At 40.6% G+C, this 11,209-nt stretch overlaps 1 long non-coding RNA gene across 1 annotated transcript; it reads left to right on the top strand.

Annotated features, from left to right (window-relative positions):
* The first annotated feature begins 223 nt into the window (after positions 1 to 223).
* Positions 224 to 8,575, top strand: LOC138735992 (uncharacterized). Its single transcript, XR_011340052.1, has 3 exons — positions 224 to 312; positions 4,974 to 5,062; positions 8,390 to 8,575. It is a non-coding gene; the product is annotated as an uncharacterized lncRNA (long non-coding RNA).
* The last annotated feature ends 2,634 nt before the right edge of the window (positions 8,576 to 11,209 follow it).

Raw genomic sequence — 11,209 nt, 5'->3', positions numbered from 1 at the left:
ATTTCTCCCAGAATATCAAGTTGTATAGGTTCTTCTATCTCAAGAGGTGCAGTTTGCAGCGCCACCACTACAGTTGACAAATGCCTTTCCCCAGCCGGTGTTTCAGCTGGTAATACTTCAACTGATGATACTACAAGCGGTTCATTCATAACATTGCTGTCAGATGCTACTGTGCATGTGCGAACCTGAGTAACTCTTTGTTCTAAAGGCTGTTTGGCGCCCTCTTTAGGGGGCTCTACCGATGTAACACAGAGCTCTGCATCCAAACACTGTACCTCTCTCCTGGGATCCATTTCACGCTGAGTCCTACAGGTAGGCTCCAAAACTTGAACTTTTGGAAAATGTAGTTTTTTGATGATCTGTTGTCGTTTTTTTTTGCTCTTTTTCACCAATTGTACCATCAGAAGTTAAATTAACAGCACTGAAGTTATCTAAACTTTTAAAGAATTTTAACGGTCATTTCTAGACAAAACAATAAGATAGAGTCAGGAGAGGACTGGAAGGCACATCTGATCCTTACGCCATCTTGCCACACCCCCCCACAAATATCCTTAAATACAAGCAACCTGGTAATGGACACCTCCTTCACTTCCATTTCTTGTCATAGCCTTTATTTGCTTAAACCTCAAATGCTTTGTCAAAAGGCACTTCCACACCTTTAATGGATGTTAATTTTTAAATGTGAAATGATTTTCTTTATGATGTTTAAACCATGTGCCCATCATGCATATAAAATAACATCCATCAAGGAAACTGGATCACGGTATTGTATCAGGTGAATACGATGCTGGGAAACCAGTGATGCATTAAGACGATCTGAAAATGGTGTAGTTCCCACCTGGGACAACTTGCCCAATTGTAAATAAGAATCAAAACATAGGAAGAGTTATGAAAAAAACAATACTACTCCAGGTGTTTCCATTGTGGTATTAGAACAAGAATCCTGAAATTTTGATTGACCAGTCATGGAGGAACAAAGAAACCAGCCCAAATGATCCATGACAGGCAACAACATTTTAAAGTAGTGATGCCCTCATAATATTGTAGCTATTGTCCTTGCTGGCAAGGGTTCAAGGGAGAGAGCAGTTCAGTTGAATAAATTGATACGTTTTTGCAGAAAATTTTAGGATGGTTGATTTCTGACCTCAGTGAAAGGAGCACAAGTAAAATTTCCAAAGTGAACATGCTGTAGCAGCTCCTCAGCAATGTTGTTGATATTCATTCTCATGTTAACCTAAGTTTGAAACTTTAATGCGTTAGACATAGTATTCAAACAGTTAAGCTTCTAGTCAGTCATGGTCAGCATGACATCGATAGCTAATGGTTTGACAATGGTTGAAATTTCCAGTAATGATTATTGGTCAGCATCTTTATTGAAAATCCTTTCTGACATTTGAAAATAAAGGATACTATTCTAGGCTGACTTCAGCTGTTTCATTATTAGGAAAAATGTAAATACAAATACGTTTGAAATCTTGAACAGTAAAATAGGACTCATACCTGACAGAGCATTTGTGCTCTGTCCACAGTGGTCATCCAAAGCTCTCCATTGCATCTATTTCAGCTCCCCATTCCCACACTGCTCGGTCACTCCTCATTCTTCTCCAAGGTGAAGCTCAATGTACTCTGGAAGAATGACACCTCACAATCTTCCTTGGTTGACTAGTACCCAATGATTCTCAAATTTCAGACATAGTTACCTCCTTTGTTCTCCTCTCTATCCTTCTGATCCACATCTGGTCCTCCTGCTTTTGTTCCCTTTCCCATGTCTTCCTTCATTCCATATTACCCCATTTTCATTTCCATGATACTCCTGGTTTCATTCATGTCCTCCATTTCATCCCCTCCCCAACCTGATCCAATCTGACCTTCATCTCTCCCTTAATGGTTCCCATTATCACTTTTGTAACTGATCAACCACTTACCACCCTCCCCACAGCTATTTCCACTTTATCCTCCATTTCCCCCCCACCTTCCATCTGCCTTTTTTTCTGTCTGATTTCACCTATCATATACTTGCCTCTGTCTCCCAAATCCATCCTCACTCTCCTTCACCTGGGTCCATCTGCCCATCATTTCTCACCATTCTGTGTTAACCCACCCACCATTTTTACTGGTTGTCTTCCTTCTCCATTCTCATTCCTGATGCAGCAACTCTATCAGAGCCATTGACAATTATTCCCCCCCCCCCTACAGATGCTGCTCAACCTTCTAAGTTCCTTGGCTCCATATTCCTTTTTCACTGCCAGGGTGAGGCTCAATGCAAACTAGAAGAGCAAGGCCTCATATTTGACTTGGAGAGTCTACAACCCAATGGTATGAACATTCCAACTGCAGTCTGTTGTGTCTTCGACTGACCTCTTGACATGATTTCCTGGAAGAAAGATGGTTGAATATGAGAACACTTCAAGAACCCTTGTATTAAGTATGACTTTGGTAACAGGAAGGCATTTCTTTTGATGTTAATTGTTATCAGTTTTGCAATTTTGCACCATGCATAGTTATCAAAGTATTGTCATACAGAACGAAAGCGGCCCTTCAGCCCAATTCATCCATTCTGGCCAAATTGGTATTACCTGAATTTGGCCCTCATTCTTCTAAGCCCTTCCTACCAATATATCTGTCCAACTGACCAAGCATATTTTGAATTGTTAAATGGTGCATTGTGGTCAAGGGGAACAACTTTCAATTGCATTCATTTCTTGCCTGAATCAAACTTAGAGCTAATTGTTCTGATGTAACCCAGAAAATGTCAGTGAGCAGTTATGTGTAAATAGATGCATTTAATCACAGTGGAAATTATGGAAAAAGTCAGGTTGTTAGCATACCTATTTTCAGTAGAATTGGACACAACAGAGTAACTTTTGCATTGATTCATACTGTATATGCTAGTATAGCTGCTTAAGAGAAGACTGTTAAAGATTCTGCTGCAGAGTTCTTCATGATGATTAGTCAGCCCCCTTAAGCTTGCTATATTCAACCACTTGTATGCTTCACAGCACCATTTTAAGTAAAAAAATTGCTCTGTCATGTGATTTTTTTTTTAAAAATGGTGCTGTGAAGCATACAAGAACAAAGATATATTAAGGTTGATACTTTAGGGATTACCTCCAGAAATCAGGAAGTGGTTCTCAAAGTTCATGCCTTATTCTTCATTGAAGAATTATTTTATTTAAAGAAGCCCTTGGTAGGGGTCTTTGGTGATTGCTGCTGCTCTCCGACAGCAGTGCTCTCTGTACATGTACTTAATAGTGGGGAGGATTTTGCCTGTGATGTCCTGGGCTATGTCCTTTACATTTTGGAGGGCTTTACGCTCAGGGGTATTGGTGTTTCTATACCAGACTGTGATGCAGCTGGTCGGCACAATTTCTACCACACCTCTGTAGAAATTTACTAGGGTTTTTGATGTCATACCAAACCTCCACAAACTCCTGAGGAAGTAGACATGACTTCTTCACAGAGCCATTGGTGTGTTGGGTCCAGGAAGATCCCAAGAATTTAAATTTGCTCACCCTCTCCTTAGTTCTAGTGACTTTTTTTTGAATATTTTATTTGAAGTTTTATCCATACATATGAACATAACAAAATACAATAATCAAATATTAATAGTGGATCCATTATACATGATGGTATAAGACCCCCACCTCCTAACGATAAATCCCCAAGTAAAGAAAAACAAGAAATGGGTGGAAAAAAAGAAGCAAGAAAATAAAGGGAGAAAACAGACCTGATGCCGTCCACTACATGGTTCTAACTATTTACATTTTTAATTATTTTAAGGAGGTTAATGAGGTTCTCAAAGTTTAGGGAAAATATGTATAAATTTGTACCCACAATTTGTAAATATGGGTGCCAAATTTTCAAAAATACATCTTATTTATTTCTTAAATTATAAGTAATCTCAAGGGGAACACAACAGTGCATTTCTGCGTTGCATCGCTCTATACCTAGATGAGAGTCCAATTTCCAAGTTACTGCTATACATTTTCTTGCTCCTACTAATGCAATCTTTACAAATTTTTTTTTCCATATATAGTTGATTCCAATTTCTGTCTTACCCCTACAATATTACCTGGTAAAAATAACATTGGATTTTGTGAAAATGTAATTCCTGTAACTTGTTCTAAAAAAGTTCCCAAATTTATCCAAAAAAGTCTCACTTTTGGACAGGACAAAGTAGAATGTGAAAAAGTACCTATCTCCTGGCCATATCTAAAGCATTGATCTGATAAATCTGACTTCAATCTATTTAAAGTTTTGGTGACATTGAGTACAAGGTTGTTGTTGCACCATTCAGCCAAGTTTTCAATCTCCATCCTGTATGCTGAATTAACCCCTTCCTTTATACAACCCACTACCATGATATTGGCACATTTGTAGATGGTGTTATCGTCATACTGAGCCACACAGTCATAGGTGTAAAGTAATTAGAGCAGGGGGCTAACAATGCAGCCCTGTGGTGCTCCAGTACTGATGGAGCTTGTAAAGAAGTTCACTGATTGTGGTCTGGAGGTGAAGAAATCCATGATCCATTACAATTTGGGGTGTTGAGTCCCAGGTCTTGAAGTTTGCTGTTCAGTTTTGAGGGGATTATGGTGTTAAATGTCAAACTGTAGTCAATAAAGAGCACCCTGATGTATGCATCTTTGCTGTCCATGTGTTCCAGGGCTTTATGTATAGCCAGTGAGATGGATCCGCCATACACCTGTTACTATGATAGGCAAACTGGAATGTATCCATGTCACTGCTTAGACAGAGCTTATATGCTTCATCACCAGCCTTTCAAAACACTTCAGGTTGAAATAAGTGCTACTGCGCAATAATCATTAAGGCAGGTTGCTACATGCTTCTTGTGCACCGTTATGATTGATGCCTGTTTGAAACAGGTGGGCTCCACACCCTGCTGGAGTGAGTTATTGAAGATATCTGTGAAGAAATCTATAAATTGGTCAGCACATATTTTTAATACTCAGCCAGGTACTCCATCCAGGCCAGATGCTTTCCTCGGATTCACTCTCCTGAAGGGGGCCAGGGCAGATGTGTGGGAAATAAAGAGGTGCTGGTAAGTGCTGAGGTGATAGAGGAGAAGACAAGCCCGAAATGTTGGTTATATATTGTTGCTACATAAAGAATGCTGCGTGACCTACTGAGTTTCTCCAGCACTTTTCTGTATTAAAGGGCAATATCAGTGTCTGCTTTCTTGTTTAACTACCTATTTCAATTATAGGTCACTTGAACATTTAATGCACCAAAATCACATTGGGTTGAGGGTTTTTATATTTTTAATACTTACTTTTTATATACCTATTTCTAAGCCTTTTATGAACAAGACCGTGCCAAACACCAACACCATAGAACCAAAAATCACTGTTGACAGCACCCAGCTGACAAATGTAAACTTCAAATACTTGAGGAGCATTACCTCAAGGGATGGGTCTTTGGACAAAGAAATTCGACTCCAGGATCAGCAAGGCCAACCAGGTTCTGGGGATGTGGAGGATCAGAGTGCTTAATCAACACAAAGCTGAAAGTATACAGAGCTGTGGTCATCCCTTCTCTTCGATATGGATGTGACACCTGGATTCTGTACCAACGTCATATCAAACAACTGGAGAAATTCCATATGCACGCCCTCCTTTCCATCTTTGGCATTCTTTGGCAAGACCATATCTCCAACCTGGACATCTTGCACCAGCATTGAGCCCCTGATCATTAGAGCCCAGATGCAGTGGGTGGGACATGACATCACAATGAATGACCCATCAGCTGCTCTATACTGAACAGAAGACCGGAAGGAGACCTCAAGGTCATACACACAAGCACTATAAAGACGCTGTGAAAGAAAACCTACACTATTGTGACATCCAGCCAAGAGAACTTACTGCGGCTGCTGACAAGATCTCGTTGGCGAGCCCTGTAAAGTCTACACCAGTTTTGAATCAGGTGTTCCTAGAAACTAATGGAAAAGCGTGAATGGCATCACAAAACAGCATAGTACCCCCATTGTACTCTACTCTGCGCTTCCAGACTTGGACTGCAAAGAATCCACAGATGAACTGCACAGTAACGTGTCTTCTTCGATTTGAAGGATTACCAATATCTAAGTCTTTTCAATTAGAAAAGCACTAACTGCAATGTGTCAGCATCTAGGTCTAGGGAACTGGGTGAGTACAAATTTCCTACAATTAGTGGCACAATCAGCATTATTGCACTGGCTGAAAGCCTAAGTATTTTGTGATCTTTCCAGAGTCAATCAAGGGAGATTAATGAATGATTCAACTCGGTGCTTTCACATTTTTAATGTTACAAAACATTCCCTTAATTGCACAAATATGAATACAATTGCAAGTTTCAACAAGATTGTTAAATACAAGAGGAGTGCTAGTATGTAAAGCATACTACTCAGCCATTCAATTGACTCCAAACCTGATGACAATGGACTAGAAGGAAGTGTACTGCTAGGTAACATCATTATCTGAGCATTCAGATCTCCAAATTAATAACTGTAATACAGATAACAAATGGCAGTGGACCTAGCACTGACCCCTGCAGCACATCTCTCACTGATCAAAGGCCTCCAATAAGTCCATTTATTGTCATTTGTTTGTTCAAGTACAACCTGACAAAGCAGCATTCTCTGGTCCTTGGTGCAAAACACAGACATGTTGGTAGTTCTTTGAATGGAAGAAGATACATTGCTGTGCAGTTCATCTGTGGACACAAAGGGGACTCTACAGTCCTAATCTGGAAGTGTAGAGTCTAGCACAATGGGGGTAGTGGAATTCCGTGGTAGTAACTGTGGCAGCTGCCTGGTGATGCTGTTCATGGTTTTTCATCAGTTTTTGGCAGTACCTGTCTTCAAAACTGGTGTAGGCTTTACAGGGCTCGCCAACGAGATCTGTCAGTAGCTGCAGCTTGTAGTTCTCTTGGCTGGATGTCATAGTAGTGTAGGGCTTCCTTCACAGTGTCTTTATAGTGCTTGCATAGACAACCTTAAGGTCTCCTTCCGGTCTCCAGTTCACCAGACATACAAGCAGACATAACACACATAAAAACAATACATATGCAGGACAAATATTCATCTTTTCAAGTAAGTAAGTAAGTAAGTAAGTAAATAAATAAATAAATAGATAAATAGTGATTCAGAGAGTCTCGGATGGTTAGTGTGAGCAGTTCCTTTGGTTGTTCAACATTCTCACTGCCCGTAGGAAGAAGCTGTGCTTAACCTGGCAGTGCTGGCTCTGATACTCCTGTAACTTCCCCGACGGGAGCAGCTGAAAGATGCTGTTGTCCAGGGCGAATAGGTCTTCAATGATTTTCCATGCCCTTTTCAGACAATTATCTCAGTAGATCATGTCAATTGGGAGAGGGGTGGGGGGAGAAGACTCCAGTGATACTTTATCACTCATGGTCCTGTGGATTGACCTCTGATCCATTTCTCTGCAGCAACCATACCACACTGGGATACAGTCGGCCAGGACACTCTCGCTATAGGTCCTGTTGATGGTTGATAATAATGGTGGCTGGTAACTTTGCCCGCTCCAGTCTTCTCAGGAAGTGCAGTCACTGATGTGCCTTCCTGAAAGTGAAAATAAGAAAAGTGATCTTCCACTACTACCCTCTAATTTTTTCCCCCAGGTTAGTTTTGAATTCAATTGGTCAGCTCACCTTGTATTCCATGTGATCTCCTCCCAGACTAAACTACTCCATGGAACTTTGTCAAAGGCGTTGCTAAAGTTCACCTATTCAGCATCTACTGCTGTACCCTTATCAATCCTTTTGGTTATCTCTTCAAGATCATTGGATTCCTGAGAACCCTTCTGCCACACACAAACCCATCACTCTGCAGAGCACTGCATTCAGTCTGCTTCCAGTTGCTATCGCTCCGACTCATCCATCTGTGGCCTCCTGTGTTTCAACTAGGTCCAATGCAAGCTTGAGGAACTGGGTACATTGCAGCTCTTTGGACTTAATACTTAATTCTCCAGCTTTAGCTGACTCGCTCTTTCTTTCTATTTGTATCAGAACTGGCCATTCCTACCTGACATCAGATTTTTTTTGTTAGTTTTGTCTGGCTTGCTGAGCACATTCCTCAGCCTTGCTATTAATAACACAACACACAGATAAAAAAGAAACCTATGACTGCAACATTGTCATTTGATCTCAGAAATATCCCCTTTATTGTACCTGTCCTATCCCAACTTCTCTGCTACTGAAAACTGACTTGTTTTCTCTCTTGAAAATTCAAAAGTGTAGATGCTAGAAATCTAAAACAAAAATATAAAACTCAATCACCAAGTAGGTCAGGCTGCATCTGTGTTTTATTTTTCCCTTAATTGTTACGAGGTTCCAGGATCTGAAATGTTAATTGTTTCTCTCTCTCCCACAGATACTTCCCAGTCTATTGAGTATTTCCAGCATTATTATTATTTTTTCATCTTTATCTCTATCTCTATAATTGACTGGTTCCTGTTAAAGACAAAACAAAGAATTCCTGCTGCAGTTTTCAATGCAGGCTTGTGAATTTACAAGCAGGATAGAAGGGTGATACCAAATGGAGATACTAAAAAGAGAAGAGTTAATGAAAAGATATGTTGCAATTTCTACAGTATGTTATCTTAATACAATATTAAGCAACTTGATCCTACTGAAATATTCGCACAAACCAAGGGTCACATTTTAAATAATTACCTTGGCATGAGAATTAGTATCAGGTACATGGTTTTTCATACTCACAAATCTTCAAAAAAATTAATCACAAGCATTTTACAATTCCAATCCTGATAATCTATATTTTACTTAATTCCTAATACTCAAACTAAAATGGTTGCTGTATGAAAAGAGAAATAGACTGTAAAATCATTAAATTATAATAGTGTTCTTTAGTTGTGGACTATACCTGCAATGGGGATGCTTTTCATATTTCACTGGAAAGTGCATTTTCTATGATTAATTGGGAACAATAAAGTACTTGTTGATCCACCATGAAGGATAAACCATTCCATACTTTTCTTGGAAAATCACCTTAAAAATGTGGACTCTGGGCAAGTGATAACAGCCTGATGAAGCACTTTTCAAAAACTTCTTTGCATAAGAGTAATTATGAAAAGCTGTATTATGCACATTTAGCTGAAGATTAGTTCTATGGCAAGCTCCTCACTGGCCACCGAGACAGAGGTGCACCAAAGAAGAAGTACAAGGACTGTCTAAAGAAATCTCTTGGTGCCTGCCACATTGACCACCGCCAGTGGGCTGATATTGCCTCAAACCGTGCATTTTGGCACCTCACAGTTCGGCAGGCAGCAACCTCCTTTGAAGCAGACCGCAGAGCCCACCTCACTGACAAAAGACAAAGGAGGAAAAACCCAACACCCAACCCCAACCAACCAATTTTCCCTTGCAACCGCTGCAACCGTTTCTGCCTGTCCCGCATCGGACTTGTCAGTCACCAACGAGCCTGCAGCAGATGTGGACATATCCCTCCATAAATCTTCATCCACGAAGCCAAGCCAAAGAAGAGAAGTTCATTCATAATGATATTCACTCCTGCCTTCAGTACATCAGCAATAACCTTTGATCAATTGAAGATCAAACTTAAGAAGAAAACACAAAATTCATGGTCTGTGACCTAGCAGTGATCCTTACCCTTTTATAGGTTTCTGGGATCTGAATTAACAACTGCAGACAGCACAAGACACTGAAAATGTTCCACCAGTATAATCTTCATAAAATTCTCCAAATTTATTGGAAACACAAACAAAGATATGTCACTGTCCTCCAAACACATTATCCCTACTACTGAATCCCATTTTACAGTAATATTCCAATGATCCAGCATACCTAGGAATTTGGTGATGCCAGGTTGGTAGATTTTCCAGGCTAACCGATGTTTCATTAATACCCAAAACATTATTTTCACTTTATTAATGATGTGACACAGTACTGTAATTTCCAGTGAACCATGTAATTTAAAAGGAATGCAGGAACCAGAACCCTGGCGAATGGGAAGGGAACATGAGAACCTGGTTCCCAGGTGAATGGGAAGGAGCATGGGAACCAGAGCCCCGAGAGAATGGGAAGAGAGCATAGGAAAAAGGGTTTTGGTGAGTAGAGGCCATAGGAACCAAAGCTCCAGTGAGTAGAAAGGCTGTGCGGAAACTGGTGTGCCAGTGAATGGAAATGTGTCCGAAAACTGGGGCCCTGTTGAGTGGAAAAGGGAGATTAGCAGTCATCACCTGGTGAGCCAAAGATACCAAATCAGTGTGATTTCAAAATAATCAGATCAAGGGTTGCTGCGCACACAAAGAGCCCTATCGGATAGGCTCCTTTGTTCTTATGCCCACACAGACTCCCCAAGTTGATGCTCTGATCCAGCACAAAGATATTACCCAGTAAAAAGAGGAAAAGATTTGAGTTTCCTTGAAATCTTCTCAAAGCCTTTATGACAAAAATACAATATTCCACCAACTCTTGGGAATCCCTAGTCAAAGACTACTAAAAGTAGAGAAAGACCATTCAGCTCCCTATAATCAATGGAAGGAAGGCACCATCTCACAAACTGCTCATCCACCACCACCCATCAGGCATCTCCTGTTTATACATGGATGAGATTGCTATTCATACACTCATCTCATGTTATCTCAGAACTCGCAAAACCAGATCAGAAGCATTATCCTTGTTAAGCAAAAGACTGCCCAAGAAACTAAAATATCCTCTCCTCTCCATGACTCTCTGGTCTGCTCTTCCATCGCCACCCTTCCTTCCGTCCCCTTTGGCACTTCCACTGCAACCATAGTAACTAAAACATGGCACTGCACCTCCCCTCTCACCTCTATCCAGGACCTTAACAAGATCTTCCTGGTGATGCAAAATGTCACATGCCCCTCCTCCAACCTAGTGTAATACATTCAGTGTACTCAATGTGGCCTCCTCTATGCTAGTGCTTTGTTGAACACCTGTGCTCTGTCTCACATTTCAGCCAGAACTCCCATTTCCCTACACATCTGTCAGTCCTCAGCCTCACCCATTACCAAAGTGAAGCCTAATGGCATGAACATTGATTTTTTTTTTAAATTTTCAGGTAATCCCCACCCCCAATACTGTTTTGCTGTTTCCACCTGTCCTTTAATTGTTCCAAAAATCCCATTCTAGTACTCACTCTTCATTCCACTCCATCCCGTGGTCCCACTTTCATTTGTCCAGTATCCTA

Source organism: Narcine bancroftii, chromosome 6 (assembly GCF_036971445.1).
Source record: "Narcine bancroftii isolate sNarBan1 chromosome 6, sNarBan1.hap1, whole genome shotgun sequence".
NCBI lineage: Eukaryota > Metazoa > Chordata > Chondrichthyes > Torpediniformes > Narcinidae > Narcine > Narcine bancroftii.
This window is presented reverse-complemented; position numbering and strand designations above follow the sequence as displayed.